Here is a 23,689-nt window from a genome sequence, read left to right as displayed (position 1 = left end):
TCCCTATTTTATTGGGCTTTAAAAGCATTCCCCTAAAAGACACTGTATTCAAATTCTCTCCAAAGTTCTCCTACGAGTCTCCTCCTAAGAGTCTCCTAAGAGTATACATAAACTGAACCCAGTCATCCCTCTGTTTTTATTTGGGCAAGGTGAGCCCAATCATGCCACTTTTAGATTAGCTTTTTGTGGGTTGTTTACTGGCATTTATGGCACATGAATCTCTGCGTTCTGTTCAAACAACCGTACTGTAAATCCTGCCACTGTCAGCCTGCCTGCTCTAGACTCTGCACTTGTCACTAAAGACTCTATTTTTCAGACTTCCCTCCCTCCACTGATCACATGACGCTACTGCATTCCCACTCTTTGAGCTGTTGATTGTTTCCGCCTGTTCTCCGCTGTATAAATATCCCTCAGTTTTCCTTGCTCTTCGCTGAGTATTGAATCTAGTTTTACTAGCTTTTCTATGACATGTTTCTTTGTTTTTGCCTTTTCGTTGCTGACCTGTTTTTTTATTACCAATTTTCGGGTATTTGGATATTCACTCGTTGACTAGGTATTCGGTTTTTAATTTTGGTATTCGGATATTCGTTTTTTTTCCTTTCCAGAGCTCAACCTCACTCTAACATCACACTTTCATACAGGTTAATGGCGGTATAATGAATTTGCTTCTGTCAGACATTAAAAGTAATGCTATACATGATAAAATCTTGCAGGCACTTCAAAACTGATTTATATAATAAAATGTAAGGGCTAGTGCAGTGGAGAAGCTGTGAAGCAGCGTCGCTCCTGGCCTGCGTACGCAGCAGAGAAGCCGTGGTGTGGGGCAGCAGAAATTCCGGGGTGAAAACAAAACAAATCTGGGGTAAAAACACAAAAAAAATCCGGGGTGAAAATGTCTCATCGGTCAGAGCACGCAGCACAGCATAAGGAGACATAATGCACTCCATATATTCAGGACTAAAGTGAAATGAATGATACTGTACAGATATAATCTGTCTCTAGTAGATATTTAATAAGAAATAAGAACAGTGTGAATTAAAAAAAAACAGACGCCTATCACAGACCATTTTGTTCCTTGAGCCCGACCCGGCCGAGGAAAGGGGTGGGAAATCTTTCTTTTTCGGGGCTGGGGGTCTGTGGAAAATATTGCAGTGGATTAAGGGGGCCGTGAGTTGCATTTTTTTTCGTACTTTAATTTGTTTTTAATCTGTCTTTTTTTAAAAACAAATATTCGAAGATTCGCTACCAATCAGTGCCCAATATCTGGAGCTCAAAAAACGCTATTCGGGCCAGTCCTACTTGTTACTGACGTTTTTATATTTATATTTTTCTCTCTTGCCTTCTCCTTTGTTGCTCTGGATCTATCATGTATGACCCTGGTTTGTCTGACTACTCTCTGGTATGTTGTTTATATTTGCTGCCATTTTGTTGCAACTTTGTGATTCGTATCTGCGAGTGTCTGTCCTGTGTGACACGTACTGTTAACAAGAGCTGTACAACAATTTATGCTGAAAAGTGTTGGACAGTACAAGAGAAACAATGTGAAAAAAAATCTAGTGTTATCTTACATTGTTGTCCTGAACTGGACACTGACCATTAATGTTTTTTATCCTTTTATTCCAAAAGGATCACACATTTTGGTTACAAGGAAAGCATACAGACAATATACAAAATAAACAAAACAACCAGTCTATTATAAAGTACCTGTATCTAGTCTGAAAAATAAAGAAAAAACAGCAAGACAAAAAATAAGTCACAATTTTAATGTCTTTTTAAATTATCCTTCTCGTCACTTCCTGTGACACACTTTTGAAGGCAAAAGCTTGCTTTCACTCCAACCACAGAGGTTACACACTGGCTGCATCCAGAAACTTTAGGTAGTTCACCTCTCCTCCTCCCCTGCAAGAAAGTGGAGGAGTAAAGGGGAGGAGGAGAGGAGAGAAGAAGCAGTAATTGGGGAAATGGTACAGCTGTTCCTTTTTTTATAGGATGTTGACCACTACAAAACTGAGCCAAACACATCCCTTTCTTTTGACTTCTTTACTATGCAGACAGGTGGTAAGATGGGGCCACAATATCAGTTTTCAAAAGGAGAGGAGGATAGGAGGATCAGTAGGACAAGGAAGCAACTTTTGGGTTTTTTGGATGCACCCATAGTGCTGCCAACTAAACATTTTATATTTTTTTCTTTGTTTTATATTAATTATCTTTAAGCATTAGGTTAAGACATCCATGTGGTTTTATAAAAAAGAAATGCTGATTAGAAAGACATTCTGTTTAAACACAATATAAATTAATATATTTATAATTATTAATATATAAAAAAGCAAAAATAAACTTCCAAAATATACAGCCTTTTAATACACACAGCCAATCAAGCACAGTTTAATACATGATCAAGCAGGTTTACATCTGTAGTGAAATACCAATTTTTCTTCTTTTTCTTCTGTACAGTGAGAACCAGTGTGTTGTCCAGTTCCAGCATGTTACCTCAGAGGAAGCACATGCTAACCTTCACTTTCCTGTATGGCTCCACTAGATCTCTCAGAACCCTAACACATCTACCCCATCATTACATTACATTACATTTGGCAGACGCTTTTATCGAGAGCGACTTACAAAAGTCAAGTACAAAAGTAAAAGGAATTAAGATAAGATAGGGCTTAAAGGAGGTCAAAGGGAAATAATGGGATAGAGAAGTGAAGGAGGGGAAGAAGGAAATGAGGTTAGAAGTAGTTAGTGTGTTAGAGGTGTTAGGAGAGTACGTAAGTGCTCTTTGAAGAGCTCTGTCTTCAGGAGTTTATTAAAGATAGTGAGAGATTCTCCTGATCTGGTAGTAGAAGGTAGTTAGTTAGAGGTGTTAGGAGAGTAGGTGCTCTTTGAAGAGCTCTGTCTTCAGGAGTTTATTAAAGATAGTGAGAGATTCTCCTGATCTGGTAGTAGAAGGTAGTTAGTTAGAGGTGTTAGGAGAGTAGGTGCTCTTTGAAGAGCTCTGTCTTCAGGAGTTTATTAAAGATAGTGAGAGATTCTCCTGATCTGGTAGTAGAAGGTAGTTAGTTAGAGGTGTTAGGAGAGTAAGTGCTCTTTGAAGAGCTCTGTCTTCAGGAGTTTATTAAAGATAGTGAGAGATTCTCCTGATCTGGTAGTGGAGGGTAGTTTGTTCCACCATTGGGGAACTCTGTATGAGAACAGTCTGGATTGCTTTGTGTGAGTGTTTGTTTGGTAAAGCGAGGCGACGTTCATTGGAGGAGCGCAGCGGCCGGGAGGTAGCGTAAGCCTTCAGGAGTGATCAGTACAGGTAGGAAGAAGCCTGTAGTTGATCTTGTAGTTGAGTGTGATAATCACTCAATACCTGTAAAACAAAAAATATGTATAATAAATGATGTTCATAAGACAAAATGCATTACAGTTTTACAGAAGGAGAGAATATTTGAATAAAAAATACTAAACTGTATGTTTTTGAAAAAATTGTATTCTTTTGAAAATCTCTGTTGTGAATTTTGAGTGTATACCGAAATTTCTGTTGAAGATTTATTCAGATTTATTTAAATTAAAAAAACTTAAAAGTGTAAAATTCCTGCATTTTAGGCCTTCAGCAGATCACAAAAATAGTTGGGACAGACAAAAAAAATATTAGACCAAGATGCACAAAAACTGGGATTAAAAAACAGGTTTATTTCACCAAATATTGATTTCTGAACTCTTAAAACTTCTTCTTTTTTTGCATTATTTGAGGTCTGAAAGCTCTGCATCTTTTGTTATTTCAACCATTTTCTGCAAATACATTCACTAAATGACAATATTTTTATTCGGAATTTGAAAAATTGTTTGTAGTTTATATTTATATATACTTATTTTTTCCAGAGCTATATACAGTGGCTTGCAAAAGTATTCATACCCCTTGAACTTTTCCAACATTTTGTCACCTTACAACCACAAACTTAAATGTATTTTATTTAATCGTCTATTTTAATAGACAAACACAAAGCATTGCATAAGTGTAAAGTGGAACAGAAATTATACATGGTTTTCAAAATAAAACAAAAAAATGAAAAGTGTGATGAAAGCTTGGGTTATGGTTTTATAATCTAACCCTGCTTTAAATTTCTCCACAACTTTATCTCTGGTGAGTTCCATGGTCTTAATGATGCTGTTTGTTCACTAGGGTTCTCTAACAAATCACTTGTCACGTCCTTGCTATGTTTCCCTGTGTTTTTCCCGTCTCCTAGTGTGTTTCCCCAGTGATTTTCCATCACGTGTGTCTAATTTGTAGCTCCGCCCCTTCCCCAGGTGTTTAGTGTTTCATGTTACTATATATAGTACCCTTTTGTCTATGTTTGCTGTCTGTCTGTCCACGTTCTTTGCCATTGTTATACCCATGTTCCTTTGTTTTCCATTTCTTTATATTCTCTTGTTTATTCTAGTTCCTTGTTTATTTTGTATATTCATCCCTAGCCCTGTTTATTCATTTTCTGTTTAGTTTAGCTCTTTGGGTTCCCCCCTGTTTGTTTATGTTTATACACTACCGTTCAAAAGTTTGGGATCACTCAAACAATTTTGTGTTTTCCATGAAAAGTCACACTTATTCACCACCATACGTTGTCAAATGAATAGAAAATAGAGTCAAGACATTGACAAGGTTAGAAATAATGATTTGTATTTGAAATAACATTGTTTTTACATCAAACTTTGCACACCTTTGGCATTCTAGCTGTTAATTTGTTGAGGTAAGCTGGAGAAATTGCACCCCACGCTTCTAGAAGCAGCTCCCACAAGTTAGATTGGTTGGATGGGCACTTCTGGCGTACCATACGGTCAAGCTGCTCCCACAACAGCTCAATGGGGTTCAGATCTGGTGACTGCGCTGGCCACTCCATTACCAATAGAATACCAGCTGCCTGCTTCTGCTGTAAATAGTTCTTGCACAATTTGGAGGTGTGTTTAGGGTCATTGTCCTGTTGTAGGACGAAATTGGCTCCGATCAGGCGCTGTCCACTGGGTATGGCATGGCGTTGCAAAATGGAGTGATAGCCTTCCTTATTCAGAATCCCTTTTACCCTGTACAAATCTCCCACCTTACCAGCACCAGACCATCACATTACCTCCACCATGCTTAACAGATGGCGTCAGGCATTCTTCCAGCATCTTTTCATTTGTTCTGCGTCTCACAAACGTTCTTCTTTGTGATCCAAACACCTCAAACTTGGATTCATCCGTCCACAACACTTTTTTCCAGTCTTCCTCTGTCCAATGTCTGTGTTTTTTTGCCCATCTTAATCTTTTTCTTTTATTAGCCAGTCTCAGATATGGCTTTTTCTTTGCCACTCTGCCCTGAAGCCCAAAATCCCGCAGCCGCCTCTTCACTGTAGATGTTGACACTGGTGTTTTGCGGGTACTATTTAATGAGGATGCCAGTTGGGGACCTGTGAGGCGTCTGTTTCTCAAACTAGAGACTCTAATGTACTTATCTTCTTGCTTAGTTGTGCAACGCGGCCTCCCACTTCTTTTTCTACTCTGGTTAGAGCCTGTTTGTGCTGTCCTCTGAAGGGAGTAGTACACACCGTTGTAGGAAATCTTCAATTTCTTAGCAATTTCTCGCATGGAATAGCCTTCATTTCTAAGAACAAGAATAGACTGTCGAGTTTCAGATGAAAGTTCTCTTTTTCTGGCCATTTTGAGCGTTTAATTGACCCCACAAATGTGATGCTCCAGAAACTCAATCTGCTCAAAGGAAGGTCAGTTTTGTAGCTTCTGTAATGAGCTAGACTGTTTTCAGGTGTGTGAACATGATTGCACAAGGGTTTTCTAATCATCAATTAGCCTTCTGAGCCAATGAGCAAACACATTGTACCATTAGAACACTGGAGAGATAGTTGCTGGAAATGGGCCTCTATACACCGATGTAGATATTGCACCAAAAGCAGACATTTGCAGCTAGAATAGTCATTTACCACATTAGCAATGTACAGAGTGTATTTGTTTAAAGTTAGGACTAGTTTAAAGTTATCTTCATTGAAAAGTACAGTGCTTTTCCTTCAAAAATAAGGATGTTTCAATGTGACCCCAAACTTTTGAACGGTAGTGTACCTTTTCTGTTTTTTTCCTTGTTTGTTTGTTTATTTATTTGTTTGTTTATTAATAAATTCTTTGGTCTTACCTCCTCCTTCGGTCTTACGTCCGCCTCCCGTCTGCTCCTTCGCTACATAAAGACCGACCGATAAACATAGACAAAAGGGTACTATATATAGTAACATGAAACACTGAACACCTGGGGAAGGGGCGGAGCTACAAATTAGACACAAGTGATGGAAAACTACAGGAGACACACACTAGGAAACAGGGAAAACACAGGGAAACATAGCGAGGGCGTGACATCACTGAGGTCGATACAGAACAGGTGTATTTATACTGAGACTAAATTACACTAAACTACATGTTTCCACATCACAATTTTCTCATTTTTATTTGATAAAAAAATTTTAAAACATGTATAATTTAATTCCACTTCACACTTGTTCAATACTTTGTGTTTGTCTATTACTTAAAATCTCAATAAAATACATTTAAGTTTGTGGTTGTAAGGTGCCAAATGTGGAAAAGTTCAGGGGGTGTGAATACTTTTGCAAGCCACTGTATGTATAATGATACTGATTAAAAAAACAATTCTTATATAAATATTGGATATTTGAGTTTTGAGTTAAAATTGTGTGTGGTTGGATTATAAGCACATTGTTTGCCTGCATTCGTTTGTTTGTTATTTGCTAAGACTGATTGCTTTCGGGAAACGTAACCCTGATCTGTCTTTAGTAGAGAATGTTTGGAGATTTTTTTTTTAATGAAAAACTTAACAATGACTTGTTTGTAGGAAGAATGGGACAAAATATCACCTAAGACTCTCAATCACTTGGTCTCCTAAACGTCTTTTAAGTGTATAAAGTTATGACAACATTACAACAACGGTGTTAAAAATATTAATATTCATTACTCAAAGTAGAAGTATAAATACTGGGGTTTAAAATACTCCTGTAGAAGTTGAAGTATCAACTCAAATGTTTTACTTAAGTAAAAGTATAAAAGTACTGTTTTCAGAACTACTTAAAGGATAAAAGTAAAAGTAATGAAAGGGTAAAAATGACCTTATAAACAGAAGCCTAGGCCTCACTACAGGGGCCTATAGTGCACTACTCCTGATGACTAGATGACTGTAAGAACTGAAATGATGCTAAAAAGTTCAGAGATTCAGAGGGATGTCATAGAAATCTTTTACAGACAGCATCATACCTGTCCTTACTACATGCTTTACCAACCAGCTGTAGACTGTAGCTTTGCACAATCAACTTACAAATATTGCATATAGCAATAATATAAAGTACCAGTCAAAAGTTTCTCTTTTTTTTCTACATTTGTTGCAGATTAATACTGAAGCATCAAAACTATGGCATATGAATTTACAGAGTTACGCAGTAAACAAACAGAAAGAGTCAACAGAATATTTTTTATAAAGTTTTATAAAGCCAGTGTTGTCTACTCTGTTCTTAGCTCGGCTTAGAACCTAAAATAGATCTTTATGACCCAAACTCACACCTAACTTAAGGTGGTTAATACAGGTTCAGAAATTAAAAATCCAGCCCAATGATTAGGTTCAGTTAGCCCCAGAGCCAGCCAGGCAATTGAAGCATTTTTTTTTTTTTTTTATGTTGACCAGCCGGAATCAAATAAAGCTGGAATGAAATAGGAGTAACGAGGCTATTTTTAAAATGTAAGGAGTAGAATGTACCGATAAACGCGTAAAAAAGTAAGGAGTAGAAGTAAAAAGTCGTCTGAAAAAAAAAATACTCCTCTAAAGTATAAATACCCAAAATTTCGGTAACACTTTATTTTAAGGAACACAAATTAGGCACTTATTAATGTCTTATTATTTGCTTAATAAAGCCTTAATTAGACATTTATAAATGATTTACTCACTACTTAATAGTCTTTATTCTGTGTAAGGGTTATTGGTGCTTAATTAGTGGTCTGTTATGTGGAAATGATTAATAATGGCTGTATTAGTTCTTATAGTGCACTATAAACAGTTATGTTAGCACCCAGGTTATTAAGCATTAACTATTAGCCAAAATTAGCCAAACACGTTATTAGTGTATAATTGGTCGCAATCTGATCTATGTGAGTTTGGTACGGAGTTAATCAGGGTTTAATAAGTCACTAATAGAGCAAGAAGTGTACCATATTCTAAAGTGAGGTTTTGTTCATCACTAATTAGACACTAAAAAGAACTGAATAAATATTTTATCAATCAATCCCCCTCACGATGTACTTAATACAGGTTTAATAAGTCACTAATAGACCAAGAAGTGTACCATATTCTAAAGTAAGGTTCTGTTCATCACTAATTACACACTAAAAAGCGCAAAATAAACATTTAATAAGTCAATCTCCATCACAATTTAGCTAATAAGTGCTTAATAAGTCACTTATACACCCAGAAGTGTACCATATTCTAAAGTGAGGTTCTGTTCATCACTAATTAGACACTAAAAAGAACTGTGTGTTTGACTTCCCATTTACATAAGTTGAATGTCAAAAATGCAGTTGTCCTAATGAAACAACAGAAAACACATTTTAGCACATTTATTCTCTTTTGAATTCAAGCAGTTTTATTTTCTATTGGTTTAAGACTCTCAACTGTTAAATTTAAAATGTAGATTGACTGACTGACTGGTCGAATGTGCAGATACCAATATAGCTAAAATGGTAACTGTAACAGCAATGGCAACATATGAACATGACTTATCAATTATTATGTACCATTTATTACCACATATTTTGCAGTGTACTATATATTGTACTTTATATTTTGAACAATACACTTCGCTATGTATTCAAGAATATATTTTAATATATTACTATCAATAATACACATACCATCTATTACCACACATCACAATTTATTTTATTATATATTTAACAATACACTTCACTATAAATTCAAGAATATATACTACCATATACTACTATATGTATAATACAAAAACAGATAAAGGTATGCTTAAAGTTCAGAAAAACATCAACATTAAAGAGTTCCATCAGTAGCACTCGTGCTGTCCCACTGGCTGTAGCTTGTGCTTTTGCAGTCTTCCAACAATGGGCTGAGACAGTGATGGTGCCTTCCTTCCCCAGTTTCACCTTATAACAAAGGAAGAAAATGAGAAATAAACAAACAATGACCACCAGCAACACAATGCTACTTAGTTACAAGTGGGTCCAAATACTCTTAGATTAAAAACAAGTTTCAGTATTTGGAACCCACCGCGAACAAGCCTAATTTAAAGGTAAACTGTGATAGTTTAATAATGTACAGCTAAATCCTTAATACAAAATAAATTAGCATAGCTATTTCATGGGATAAAGTGAGATAGCTAGATTAGCTAATTAAAACATATCTCAAAGCTAAATTAGCTAGCTAACTAGTTAGCTAGTTATAACTTATAAATTAAAGCTAGGTTAGCTAGTAATAAATCCAAAATTAAAGATAGGTTAACTAGTTATAACATAAATTAAAGATAGGTTAGCTAATTATAACTTAAAATGAATGCTAGGTTAGCTAGCTTTAAATTATAACTTAAAGCTAGGTTATCTAGTTCAATTAAAGCAAAGGTAGCTAGTTAACTTAAAGTTAGGTTAGCTAGTTAAATTAAAGCTAGACTAGATAGTTAAATTAAAGCTAGGTTAGCTAGTTAAATTAAATTTAGGTTAGTTAGTTAAAATAAAGCTAGACTAGATAGTTAAATTAAAGCTAGGTTAGCTAGTTAAAGTTAGGTTAGCTAGTTAAATTAAAGCTTGCTTAGCTAGTTAAATTAAAGCTAGGTTAGCTAGTTAAGTTAAAGTTAGTTTAGCTAGTTAAAATAAGCTAAGCTAGCTAGTTCAATTAAAGTTAGGCTGGTTAGTTAAAATAAAGCTAAGCTAGCTAGTTACATTAAAGCTAGGCTGGTTAGTTAAAATAAAGCTAGGTTAGCTAGTTAAGTTAAAGCTAGGCTGGCTAGTTAAAATAAAGCTAAGCTAGCTAGTTACATTAAAGCTAGGCTGGCTAGTTAAAATAAAGCTAAGTTAGCTGGTTAAATTAAAGCTAGGCTGGCTAGTTAAAATAAAGCTAAGCTAGCTAGTTAAAGTAAAGCTAGGCTGGCTAGTTAAAATAAAGCTAAGCTAGCTAGTTACATTAAAGCTAGGCTGGCTAGTTAAATTAAAGCAAAGGTAGCTAGTTAACTTAAAGCAAAGGTAGCTAGTTAACTTAAAGCTAAGCTAGCTAGTTACTTTAAAGCAAGGCTGGCTAGTTAAATTAAAGCAAAGGTAGCTAGTTAACTTGAAGCTAGGTTAGCTGGTAGCTAGGTTGGCTAGTTAAACTAAAGATAAAGTAGCTAGTTAACTTAAAGCTAGGTTAGCTAGTTAAACTATAGCTAAGGTAGCTAGTTATAACTCATAATTTAAATTGTGTAGACTAAGCAGTTTAGCAAGAATGTACACCTCACTATAATTTTTAAACTGCTTAAAAAACTTAGCCTTATTATCAGCATGTGGATTCTTTAAACTGTGTTATGATGAGCTACTGTTTAAATTAAGGACTCACCTTGCCTTTAGAACTTTAGAAGGACTGCGGGGAGGTTTCTGTTGGGTCAGAGTCAGGTATCCAGCTGGTTGACACAGTGCTCACTGCATTGGTCCCTCCGTCCAAGAAACGAGGGCAAACCATAACCTGTATATTCATTCAGTTCATTCAAACTGAGAGCCAATTTTAGCGTCTTTTCTCCGAACATCATCCAAAGCACAGTCCCGCCCTATCGCGCTGTAACTGCTGATACTTGTTTGTCTAAATCTTCTGCTCTTGCAGTCCAATCACAGAACGCTTTTCCCCAGAGTTGCCAGGTTCGCGGTTATCCTGCCAAATTTGGCTTGTCTGAAAACCACGGTACATTTTTGCTCAATCTTCAAACTGAAAATGTAACAATTATGATTTAAGGAGAGGGAGGGTATTTTCAGCAGGTTACAACTGAGACACAGCACATTTACAGGAACTGTTGTATGTGGTGATTCACTCACACTGACCATAGCTAATGCTTTTTTTTCTTGCAATTATTTAAAATGATTTAAAAAATGTAATACATTATTAGCAATATAATAAAAATCAAAAGTGTAATACACCTAAATATAAGATTTTGGGCTAGGTCTGTGTAATGTATGCAGCATTTGGGCAAAAAAAAAAAAAAATAAATGTAATAACTTGTCAATCTTTGTTACATTAAAATTTTTAATATGCAAACATGAATATGACCGCTTTATTTAAGTAATTGTAGATGATGTAAATGTAAATGTATTTTGTTTATTGGGTTTGTAACTGTGGACCTTTATTGGCACATTCAGGATGTATTTTAAACCATGGTATGCTTTTGTCTCTTTTGTGAAATGCTTAACTAAGAAAGACTAATAAAAAAAAAGAAAAACTAATAAATACAAAAAAAAGCATTTGGTCTAAAAAATATTGCAGTTTAGCAGTTTAGAGATTTGGTCTTTATTGTGGTATGTTTTTATATTTACCAATATATAGACATAAATGGTCCATGCATAAATTGTCATATATTAAACAATAGATGTCCTTTTTTCCATATATGAAAACTTATTATTTAATATATTGCACTATATTTTCCAATATATTGCCATTTATCATAGTTTCATAAGGGATATTAGTTACATAGCACCAGAAAGTAAACAAATATACCAAATAATTCCTAAATATACTAAATTGTTCCAAATATATCAAATTATTCCCAAATATTCTAAATTATTCCTAAATATATAGAATTATTAAGATATATCAAATTATTCCCAAGAGTACAAGCCGTTTATTCTGAACTAATTAAGAACTAATACAGCCATTATTAATCATTTCTACATAACAGACCACTAATTAAGCACCAATAACACTTACACAGAATAAAGACTAATAAGTAGTGAATAAATCATTTATAAATGTCTAATTTTGGCTTTGTTAAGCAAATAAGACATAAGACATTAATAAGCGCCTAATTTGTGTTCCTTAAAATAAAGTGTTACCAAAATTTCTACTTAAGTAAGGTAACAAAGTATTACTACCTAGTTACTTGACACCTCTGCATTACGAAGAGGTAAATTATTTACCATCCAACCCCTTTTTAAAATGGGTAGCAGGTTGGAAATGCAGGAATTTTTCTAATTGGGGTTGTATAAATAGTGTATAAAAATATGGATGTCATTGTCCTGACACTGGTGATTAATTTTGCTGTAAAAATAAATGATATCCAGCATCTTTTCATTTTTAAATGCAGTAAAAAAAAATGGAAAGCTGATTTGGCTCAAACGAGGTAGAATGAATTTCATTTACCAGACTTTTCGTGAGCATCACAGCTAGCTAACTTGTGTTAAGTAAGCTGTAACATTTGCACTAATCTCACTTAAAAAGAAGGTTCAATAAGAAGAACCGCACTATAAGGAGCACGTAAAATCCTTTAATTTTCCCAAAAATCGTCAGGGTGTATGAATTTTAACAGGTTTTAAGGAGCAGTGAAGTTTAAGTTTATCCAGCACTGAGACTGGAGCAGTATTAGCATTAGCCGCTAACGCTAGCGCTAGCTCTTTTGCCATAGACCACTGCAGTCGTGTGTCATTCCTTAGTCCTCGTATGCCTACACCTTACCTCTTAAGTGCCTGTTTCTTGTGCAGCAGAAGCAGCTTCTGTGGACTGAAAAGCTTCCAGTTCATGATTACGTTCCTGTGTGCAGAGGAAGACCTTTGTAGTATATAACTTTACATTAAAAAGAGCTTTTTTTGTAGTAGATTATATTGCACTATTGTTCGCATAGAATAATAGTAATACAGTAGGAAATGCATTTAAAATGTATGTATTTGTTAAATGTATTGTATTACTGTAAAAACAGGATTTATACGCATTTTCTGTCAGTCAAAAAACAGAAGGACTGTTTTAAAGTTTTGTGATGATGGAGAGTTTCTCTCATACTTTGAGGTGTGTTTGGGATTGGTATTTATTTAGGATTAAATTATTTTAATACCACTTATGTTAAGCATTGTATATTATCTGTTTTTCCTGTTTAATTTTGTAAATAAATAAATAAATAAATAAACATTTCCATTACCAGGCCCAGACACATTTAAACAGCATGCGTTGGGAGCTCATTAAGATATAGCACCTATACATTCTTTGCCTAAGCTAATAATTGTTTTGTTTTTTTTCAAAAAGAAATTGCATTTGTTTGTTAATTCTAGTACTATTATTGCTATTGGTTGAGGTAGTGGTTTTTGCTTACGATATCAATAGCCTAAATTATACATTAATAACATGATTTCAGTCACAATTCACATATTTTTCGAGTTTCCCACTGTGAGAGTCAGACTGAGCACCGTGAAACTGTTCACACTACAGTGGACTACAGTGGACTAACACGGTTCAAATTACTGTGGTATGAAATATATGTTTGTCACTGATAGCCTCCATCAGTGTATGAGAATCCCCCCCCCCCCCCCCCCCCCGTTTATAATCACATTATAATCATATGTTTGTCTCGCCAACCACGTCAGTTATATATAGAGAGGGCTTTCTGTAATTTGCCACATTGGATTATATTTGGGATCAGCCTGTTACTCATGTCTACATCATGTTTTTTGCTGACCACTTGAACTACCTTTAAATTTCTTCTCTTTTATAATAAATCCTAAGCAAAGCTTCGCATCCGCATGCATCTTGTTTGTTTTACCAACATTACAATTACACGTCTCAATAATTACTTTTATTGTGTTTCTCCTGTCTCATCACCATTATTTATAAACTTTATTTTAATATAGTAAAATGACTCACCACTGATGTCCTTTTACACCCACAAATACTCAGGGCATCCAACAATCTGTTAAAGTGACAGTATATAATAATGAGTAATCTTGTGAAGCTGAAACTTTTTAAACTTGTTGTCTATGTTTATATTTCTCTAAAATATCAACTTACTTTTCTCTCCTGTCTGCAGAAGAAAAAGTCATAGGAGTTATGGGAGTCAAAAACAGCCATAAAAATTGTAAAATATTTTGCTTCAGAACAGAGTGCATTATCATAAAAGTCTCCAGTTGTAAAATATTGTCTGGACAGTATAATGACATTTATCTACAACTTTCTTTCTGAAGGATTGCAGAGCTGTTTGGATCAGGCCATGCTGATCCACTTCAGTATTCAAACCAATGTCTCAATCAAACTAATGTCTGAGATTGAGTAATAATTCAGGAATAGTTTGGATTTATATAAGAATATTTTCAGGTAATTTATGAATTTATAAGAAACATTAAGTACAGGGTTTTATGTTTGTAGATAATACTCACAGAATGTAGTTATTTGTAGAGTAAGACAGCACAGAGCAAAAACACATTCAGAGGGGATTAGAATGACTCGCAGATCTTCCACTGTACGCTCACCATTTCCTGATTAAAAAAAATATAAACATGACAAAGAACAAGAAACCAATAAGATCAAAAGTTACAACACTTAATTCTACTTGATGTTTGAAAGGTTATTTCATTGAGATCATTGGTATGTATATTCTTCCTCTCTTTAATACTATACACTTTTAAATTATTACTGCAATATAGGATAAATAAAAAAACAAATGGATTCTATTTGTGTTTAACTGTAATTTACAGGTTGAGCTGAGTGTACAATAAACAACAGTGTGGAGTTTACTTACGTGCTTTTAGGATTAGCTCTGTTGCCAGTGCAATAGAATTCACACAAACGAGAGCCACTGTCCCAAAAATGTACACCATCACATGACCTGCAACACAGGATGATTTAAAATGTCAATTATTTTTGTTGTGTGTGTGTTGGGTTCCTGACCACACAGGGGCTTTTGTTTTTGTAATAAACACAATGCTTGACATTCATATCAAGGAGAGCAAGGCCTTGTATTAACATAATAGACCCTATTTTAGCGATCTATAGGGCATTGGTAAATAGCGCATTGTGCAGCTAAATTTAGGGTGTGTCGGTATTGTGGTATTCTGAGGGTGCAAAAAGTGTGCCTTGCGCAACTCAAAATGCACAAAAGGCATTAACTAATTCTCTTAATTAATTATGGATATATTTTGGGCGTAACATAAAATAAACCAATCGGCGTGTCATTAGTCATTCCCTTTAAGATGCAGGTGCGCTCTGACTTTGCACATTCGTACCTTCACAGCGGGGCGCTTTTACATGCAATAGAACTATTATTTTTTACACATATTATATCAAAGACGTGACCTGAACAAGTTTACAAATGCATCAGAAACACTGATTTCAACTAAATTGTGTGATAAATGTTGCATGATATAATGTGGTGATAAATATTTTCAGTAAAGCACTGAAAACTGATTTATAATTACCTGATGTTTGTTGTGTCTCTGTCTCTGTGGAACCAAACCCTGTTGGAGATAAATTATTTAAATTAAAACCTTTTTTGTATAAAAGATGTACTTATTTTATACTTTCAAGGAGGGGCCAAATAATTTCTGACTAGTAAAAGTTGGCACTTGAATATTAGGTAATTCAATAATAAGTAAATTATTAACACATATCTGCTGAATCTTATTAGCAGAACACTGACTATTCGGCATGGAGGAGTGGGAAACAATTATAAGTGCGGTTCTTCTTATTGAACCTTCTTTTTAAGTGAGATTAGTGCAAATGTTACAGCTTACTCAACACAAGTTAGCTAGGTTAAGTCTGGTAAATTAAATTCATTCTACCCCGTTTGAGCCAAATCAGCTTTCCATTTTTTTATCTGCATTTAAAAATGAAAAGATGCTGGATATCATTTATTTTTACAGCAAATAAAAACGACTAGTGACAAATCCAGCTTCTATTTCTGGTGCTTTTCTGATTAATTTGGTGTAAAAGGTGGGGAAAAGTAACAGGTATTTTCAGCTGTTCTGGTATGATAAAGTGAGCTGGCTGACTGGAAGTGCTGTAACAAATAAAATGTACTGATGGCCATTCCTCTTGATGAAACTATAAATGAACATAAATGAACAGGGGCAAGTAGTAAGTATTGTGTTATCATTAAATAATTTAAATAAATAAAGGGATTATTCAAGGAAATTAAAACTGTCCAAAATTGTTTTCCTTTACCAACTTTAAAGGTTTTGAGAAATGTTTTTTTTTTTACTGATCATTTTTTGCTTATTCATGTCATAGCGTCTTTTTTATGTAATTGTTCAATGTAAAGAATGGGTACCTTTTGTAGTGAAAACTTGAAAATAATGCCTTTTGTTTACAAAAAAAACATCTCAGGGAGAGTAGAATTTACGTATAAATAAAACTACATATGTTAAGATGTAGGCCGACATTGAGCTTCCCCTCCTTAAAAGACCAGCATCCGCCACTGACCCCAATCTTGTTTAATTGAAGGTCAGATGTTCAAACCAACTTTTATAAATTACAACTGTATAAATTAATGGTACTCTGCAAAACACTACCCTAGTTAATTATGAATATAAACACTGTGGCTACTAATCAGTTTTAAAGCTGTTGTGGTGTGGTTCATTATATAATATTCATTATAAATCTTACTTTTTAATGAGTACTATTGCTGTCATATATTGTGTGCTTTTTACAGTCTTGATAGAAACATCTGTAATCTGCACACAGGTTTAAAGCTCCTTAACATGAGTTCTTGCTGTTTTTCTTAGTAAAGATGAAATAAGGAAATGTTATGATTTGCTTGATTCTGTTTAGTGATTCCTATAAATAAAGATAGATAGAAGATACATTTTTCTCTGTGTAAATAAAAGTAAATAAACTGACATTAAAGAGCTAATTATCTTAATAATACAAACAGTAGTGACATGAACAAGCTCATATACAAGGCAATATCTTCTATAAGGAATTGTGAGTGAATTTTTATTTTATGATAAAGTAGAGCAGTGCTACAGTAAATATTACAGCTAAAGCTGAAGACTTCAGAGGCAATAACCTTTAAAATACTAAACACTTTATTAAGCATCTGATTCCATATATTTTTCAGTATGTTTAACATGCAAGAGCAAACATGGTAAATTATCTAATTGCAAATCTATATGTTTTCTTTATAACTACCATATGCAGATTTGAAAACAGTGAGCAGTGAAAGCAGTGAGTGATTTAAAAAAGAATTAAAAGCAGCATCTTCTAAAGAACTGCAGTTATTAAAAAAATTAGTTCAGGCCAATTCATCAACTGAATTCTAGTCGCTGCTTATTTTAGTAGTTTACAGTTGTTACTTAATCAGATTTGGAGTATGCTCATTTATTTGCGAAATTAATTAATAATAAAAATACTTTACCAAAGAAAAAGACTAGGTCATGATACAGTAACATAGTCAAAATATGGAGAAACACCGTCACACATATCAGTCCAACACGTTCTGCAAAAACAAAATGATAAATTTTTCAGCAAAACAGAAAAAAGAGTTAAAGGAAATCTATTGAGAATAAAAAAAACATCTTTATACATCTGACATATTGTCACGAGGTGACCCAGGCAGGGAGACGAGGAGACGGACGCAAGTGCAGGTAAGGGCGAAATAAATAATTTATTAAATAAATAACAAATAAACAAGTAAACACGTAAACATAAAACAGGGAGATATATACAAGGAACAAGGGAGTGAACTAAATAAATGAAACTAGATAAACAAATAATCAAAAACCAAAAAAAATGAGAGAAACCAAAGAACAAAAATAAACAAACTAGAGAATATAATAATAATAAACAAACAGGGAGTAAATACAAGGGAAGGACTAGAAATAAACAAGGAAATAGACTGTAAACAAGAGAACGAGAGAACAAGCAAAAAACAAGAAAGAAAGGGACTAGGGCTATGAGAGACAAGAAAACACTGAGATAAGCTTTGAAACACAGAGAGAGACGAACGACAGGTGAAGGTGCAAAGACCGACGAGGGACAAGTGGCACAGGGGATCTATTTAAACAAACAGAAAACACACTAGAATAGGAAACACCTGGGGAAGGGGCAGAGCTACAAATTGACTCAGGTGGAAAAGTACTGAGACAGAACACAGGGGCACAGGTCACGTGGGACACACACAGAGACATGAGACAAGGCCAGGACGTGACACATATAGCCAATAGGGACTTCTGATTTAAGGGGGCAGGTAAACCTCAATTTCATTTTCGTTATTACTGTGTTTGTGGGGTACCATGTACAGAAAATAAGGTGTTAAGCCAGCACTGAACAACATCTAAACTTGTATCTTAATTATCTGTAGACTGCTGAACCAGATTTTAGCATGCAAAATAATTGATCTAATGGCAGTGTTACTCACTGTACTGTACCCCCATTTTCTCCATTACTGTGAGACCTGCACACTGCTAGCAAGCAAAATTAACTCAACTAGGATAAAAAATAAAGAAATCTTTCAGGAAATAAAGCATTAAAGTAAGAATTCTACATACCTTTATTCTCTTCCAGAACTTTACTATACAGGTAAACTGATAGCAGTGTGTTTAGAACATCTGAGATCAACAAAAGAACTGAGGAGAAGTAGAAAATTATAAGATACTGAGAAAAAGAATAAAACAATTTTCACCAGTGTCCTACAACCCTAATTCCAATGAAGTTAGGACATTGTGTAAAAAATAAATAAAACAAACAAAATGTGATCATTTGTAAATCCTTTTCAACCTGTAGTGAATTAAATAAAACTACAAAGAATCTGGGACAAAAACACCTGTTTAAAACATTCAACAGGTGAACAGGTTAATTGGAAACAGGTGAGTGTCCTGATTGTGTAGAAAGGGAGCATCCTTAAAAGGCCCAGTCGTTCACAAGCAAGGATGGGGTGAAGTTCACCACTTTGTGAACAACTGCATGAGCAAATAGTCCAGCAGTTTAAGAACAACATTTCTCAACGTGCAATTACAAAGAATGTATGGATTTCATCATCTACAGTCCATATCATCATCTAAAGGTTCAGAGAGTCTGGAAAAATCTCTGCAAGTGAGCAGCAAAGCACCAACATTGAATGCCCATGACCTTCAAACCCTCAGGCAGCACTGCAGTAAAAACCGACTTTGTAACACACAGGCTCAGGAACACTTAAGAAAAAACACAGTTTATCACTTCATCTACAAGAGCAAAATAAAACTGCCATGCAAAGCAAAAGCCAGATATAAACAATACCGAGAAGCACCATCCGCTTCTCTGGACCCAAGCTCATCTGAGATGGACTGATGCGAAGTGGAAAAGTGTCCTGTGGTCTGACGAGTCCTCTAGATTATTTATCAGCATAAAGTTCAAAAGCAGCATCTCTGATGGTATGGAGGTGTGTAAATTTGTGTGAGAGCCTGTGGCATGGAGAACCTGCACATCTGTGAAGCACAGTTAATGCTGAAAGGTACGTACAGGTTTTGGAGCAACATATGCTGCCATCCAAGCAACGTCATTTTCAGGGATGTCCTGCTTATTTCAGCAAGACAATGCTAAGCCACATTCTGCACGTGTTACAACGGCATTCATAGTAAAAGAGTGCGGGTACTCGACTGGCCTGCCTGCAGTTCAGACCTGTCTCCCACTGAAAATGTGTGGCGAATTATGAAGCACAAAATATGACAACAGAGACACCGGACTGTCGCGCAACTGAAGTTCTTAAGAATGGGAAGAATTCCACCTACAAAGTTTCAACAATTAATGTTTCAGTTACCAAACACTTATTGAGTATTATTTAAATGAAAGCTGATGTATCACAGTGCTAAACATGCCCCTGTCCCAAAATGTTGCAGCATCAAATTCAAAATGAGTGAAGTTTATCTGTTTGAACATTATATATATTGTCTTCGTAGTGAATTCTATTTAATGTAGGTTGAAAAGGATTTGCAAATCATCATATTATGTTTCACACAACGTCCCAACTTGCAGTCAAATTCATGTAATAAATAAGTTACATTTAAACATCTCTTAGACTAGATTTTCATTAGATTCTCTTATACTAGTGCCTTTGTATCATATTTTCTATAAAAAGAAACTTGAATTTTTTTTTCATCATTTTAACTGAATTGATTTGTTAAGCTTTGAAAAAAAAATCCGAATCGCCCAATTATTATTATGCATGTCTTTCTCACTGAAAGTAGTTTTTAAGTCAAACCCATCACACACAGTTTAATTCCTGTATGTTTATGAACAGTTTTTTTTTATTTGAAAATACTCACAGTTTGAATGTGAATATATTGATTAACTTTTTTTTTTACAGTTTTCACCTTCATATTTTATCCAAAATTATACATAAGCAGTAAGATTCTATTTTTTTTCTGACTGACCTGTAAATTATACATACAGTTCAACAAACATTTACCTCAGATTTTATATTATCTAAATATTAAAACAATCAATTAACATGGTTAAACGCATGATGGGGTTAAAAAAACAGGGCTGAAGGGACAATGCACATTATAACACAATATGTAGTTTACCTGATTTTTTTTATTTCATATTTTATCTTAGAGTATGTAATAACATTAAGATTCTATAAAGCTTTTAAATAGTTTTGACTGGGCTGTAAATTATGTAAATTAACCAGTCAAACATTTACAAGTCCTGGATCCAGGTACCTCTAGGCTCAATGGTAAAAAGGTTTGGGCACCCCTTTTCCTTTATAAATCAATTTCAGTTAAATATATCATTCAGTTAAATATATCAGACGAACACAGTGATGTTTGAGAAGTGAAATTAAGTTTATAAGATTTACAGAAAGTGTTTCTTTAAACAAAATTAGTCAGGTGCATAAATTTGGGCATTCTTGTTGTTTTATTGATTTGAATACCCTTATCACTAATTATTAGAACACAACATTTGTTTGGTAAGCTCAGTGACCCTTGATCTACATATACAGGAGAATCCAATTATGAGAAAGGGTTAAGGTAGACAGCTGCAAGTTTTTCTCCTCTTTGCATCTTTTCTGTTGTCACTCTTCTCTGAAGAGTCTCAAAACACAACTCTCAAATGACCTAAAAACAAAGATTGTTCAACATCATGGTTTAGAGGAAGATACAAAAAGTCTCAGAGATTTCAGCTGTCACTTTCCACTGCAGACAAACCAAGTCTCCCTGAAGCTCATCGGTAGTGGCTGCGAGTCACATAAAATCTCCCGGAATTCAGAACGAGCACCCCAAGCAGTGGCGGAGCGCGGTGGGAAAATAATGGCAGGACGCTGACAATTTTAAAACGCATCATTTTTAAATGCAAACCCCCCCTACCCCCACCCCCCCCTGCTGACAATTAAAAAAAAATGTATGCAAAATATAATCTGTATTATATATATTATTATATATATTATTTATTAAGATTTGTTATTTGTTGTATTACATTCAATGAAATCATATTTTACTATTAAAATTATTTAATATTTACATATGCAACCTTCATCACTGGCTATTCAGGCTGCACTTTGAAGCTTGATCTCTAGAATTTGGAAGTGTGTTTATTGATCTCTCGTTTTTATTTTTGTATGTGGAGCTTTATCCAGAAGCTGTGATTGGCTGGGCAGTATCCGGCATGTGCTGAAAGTGAGCGTTGTGATTGGCTCAGTTCATCGGTAGTCAGCATCCTATTTAAAATGGATCAGTTGTCCCATTTCCCCAATTACAGCTCCTTCCCTCCATTCCTCCAGTAGGAAATGAGGAGTAGGAGAGGAGGAGTAGGAAAAGTTTCTGGACCCAGCCACTGTGCATCGTTCAGTTATTTAGCGCACTTGACAAAAGTAGAGATTACCCGACCTGACCTGAGGTTCGGGCCGAGATTTCCCACCACATTCCTCGGGCCGGGTCGGGTCGGGCTCCAGAAAATAGTCTGAGATGTAGGCATCTATTTTTTAATTATATTTTTATTTTTAAACAAAATAACGAAAACTGAAAGTGAAACTAAACTAATTCATTTATAAGCGCTGTTTTCACTCCCGCAGTTCTACAGCGGGGGGTGTTGTGCCGATTCTGTCCGCGAAGCGGGAGTCGGATTCAGCAGAGAGTCGGATTCGGCACAACAGCGGCGGCACCTCGCGGTCCGCGGTGTTAGCTGTAAGCGCTCGCGCTAGCCACAAAATACGACAGAAAACACTGAGAAACTGCAGAATTATGTGTGGGACTAGAATATGAGCACGAGGAGATAAAAGAGAACCTTTACCTGTGAGTAGCTCACATCAGAACAAGCAAATCTCTCTCTGTCTCTCTCTCTCTCTCTGTCTCTCTCTCTCTCTCTGTCTCTCTCTCTCTTTCTCTCTCTCTCTCTCTCTCTCTCTCTCTGTGTCTCTTTCTCTGTTTCTCTCTCTCTCTCCCATGTGAACTCCTCCGCGTTTGACTTGCAGCACTGTGTGTAGCTGTTCTTAAAAATCATTTTAATTAAATAATAGTTCTATGCTTCTATGTTACAGTGTTAATTAACATAATTCTGATCATATTTCCCTCATTAAAACAGCCTGAAAACAGCCAGTTTATGGGGCGGGGCGGGCTCGGGCTCATGATGACAGTTTATGGTTCGGGTTGGGTCGGGCTCGGGCAGAACGTGCACGGGCTGGGTCGGGTCAGAATTTTTGGGCCCGATCTAACCTCTAGACAAAAGGAGACGCTGTATGGAGAGTAATGCAGAAGAAGCCTTTTCTGTGCACACGCCACAAACAGAGTCACTTGAGGTATACTAAAGCTAAAACACATTTGGACAAGACAGCTTCATTTTGGAATAAAGTTCTGTGGACTGATGAAACTAAAATTGCGTTGTTTGGAGGACGGTATGCACGGTAAAAAAAGAAAACAGCATTCCAAGACAAACACTTTACTGCTCCCCACAGTAAAATCTGATGCTGGTTCCATCATGCTGTGAGGCTGTGTGATCAGTGCAGGTACTGGGAATCTTGTTAAAGTTGAGGATCTCATTGATTCCAGTCAATATGGCTTCCGCACAATGTTACCTGTGATGAATCACAGAGGCCTGGAGCGCGGAGCGCGAGGGCGAGAGAGAGAGAGAGACCAATGACGGGAGTGAGAGAAAGATGAAAATGTCTAGTGGAAGTGATGCACGGAGACAGACACCGATTCTCCAATTCTCACAATTGCAGTGTCATGAGCAAATGTCTACAATGAGCAGTTTCAGAGCATATAGTAAATTCTAGCTTGTAGTGTGAAAAAAAGTATTTTTTTGAATATCTCACGAAAAAAGAAAAATGAACTGAACTTTAAACTAGTTCAGAATTAAAATTGTTTTAAACACTGGTGATTTCTGTAAAAGGAGGATCTACTAAATATTAATGTAATTTTTCTGTGCCCAAAAAACCTGCCAGTTTTGTTTAAAGAATTATTGCACTTTCTATATATATACAGTCATATGAAAAAGTTTGGGCACCCCTATTTATCTTAATCATTTTTAGTTGTAAATATTTGGGTGTTTGTAACAGCCATTTCAGTTTGATATATCTAATAACTGATGGACACAGTAATATTTCAGGATTGAAATGAGGTTTATTGTACTAACAGAAAATGTGCAATATGCATTAAACCAAAATTTGACTGATGCAAAAGTATGGGCATCCTTATCATTTTATTGATTTGAATACTCCTAACTACTTTTTACTGACTTACTGAAGCA

At 35.3% G+C, this 23,689-nt stretch overlaps 1 protein-coding gene and 1 long non-coding RNA gene across 4 annotated transcripts in view; both read right to left on the bottom strand.

The window, feature by feature from the left end:
* The window catches only part of LOC103040198 (butyrophilin-like protein 2), a 275,510-nt gene that overhangs the window by 149,199 nt on the left and 102,622 nt on the right, over positions 1 to 23,689 (bottom strand). The gene's annotated exons all lie outside the window — the stretch shown is intronic.
* LOC111192412 (uncharacterized) lies at positions 3,088 to 13,946 on the bottom strand. The gene is made up of 3 exons (XR_007424471.1): positions 13,901 to 13,946; positions 12,725 to 12,799; positions 3,088 to 3,352 (listed from the first exon to the last, which is right to left on the bottom strand). It is a non-coding gene; the product is annotated as an uncharacterized LOC111192412 (long non-coding RNA).

Source organism: Astyanax mexicanus, chromosome 15 (assembly GCF_023375975.1).
Source record: "Astyanax mexicanus isolate ESR-SI-001 chromosome 15, AstMex3_surface, whole genome shotgun sequence".
Taxonomy (NCBI): Eukaryota; Metazoa; Chordata; class Actinopteri; order Characiformes; family Acestrorhamphidae; genus Astyanax; species Astyanax mexicanus.
This window is presented reverse-complemented; position numbering and strand designations above follow the sequence as displayed.